We start from the raw sequence: 1,052 nt of genomic DNA on the forward strand, positions 1-1,052 counted from the left end.
TGTCTCTCGTAGAAATGTTGAGATGTACTTGTTTTGTGGACATATCTTAATCGTCAGAAGAACGGTGTGACTCAACCCCATGACATTCTCTTTCACTCTATATTTTTTCGACTTCGGGAAGTTTCAACCAAGTTAGAAAGTGTGTTTGCCAATGGTGTGAGATCAGCAGGAATGCAACGCGGCCAGATCTGGGTGATAGAAACCTCTCCAGAAGAGGCGACGGATACACGAGTACACTTGTGCAGGACGTCAACAGCAGCTGACCCGTAAGAAAAACTCGAGCCAAAGCAGTGACCTGTTATAACATAACTCAAAACATTCGTCAATAACAGTGGCCTTAAAAGGTAATGTTTTGGCCTGAATCGTTGCCTGTTATGTTTATTTCTTTGAAGGCCACCACCACCATATAATTGTATCCTATATAAGCACATAAGCGCCCTCTAAACGGGAAACGTTTCAATACGGGCACATTTTTCGTGTCTATTTGATTGTTTCTCCCTTGTGACGATGGGATGTTATAGGATGAACGTTGAGATTTTTTAGGGGCACGGGGTCACCAATCAGATGTGAATTGGTCTGTAATTTCAGGTCGGGCCAACTGATAAGGGGGCTTGCCGGCTATGACAGAGGGGGATTGGTGCCAGAGAGATGTTGCGCTACTTGAGGCATGTCAAGACAAGGGGCAGTGAAGTGCGGTGATGGGTGACGAGGTGTGGAGTGGACACCCGCGCGGGGGGCTCTCTGCCGCCCACAGATCGTGACGATGATGATGATCACTGCTCCAGACTCCACAGCCAACCCCATCGCTGCCAGAGCCAGAATCGCTCCCTCTGGCGCCTTGCATGTCTCACTACAAACCCTGGAAGCGTTCAACAAACCAGCCTTGGTGGTGGTGGTGGGGAGTGGGGGAGGTTCAGGGAGGGACGGAAGGAGGAAGCTTTCCATCTGGAGAGAGAGGGAGGGAGGGAGAGGGAGGGAGGGACGAAGAGGGAGGGAGGGAGGGGAGAGGGCATCAGAGTGGTTCCGGGAGGGAGGCCCCTCCCACCCTCCCA

The sequence above is a fragment of the Lampetra planeri genome, chromosome 32 (genome assembly GCF_965212315.1).
Source record: "Lampetra planeri chromosome 32, kcLamPlan1.2.h2, whole genome shotgun sequence".
NCBI lineage: Eukaryota > Metazoa > Chordata > Hyperoartia > Petromyzontiformes > Petromyzontidae > Lampetra > Lampetra planeri.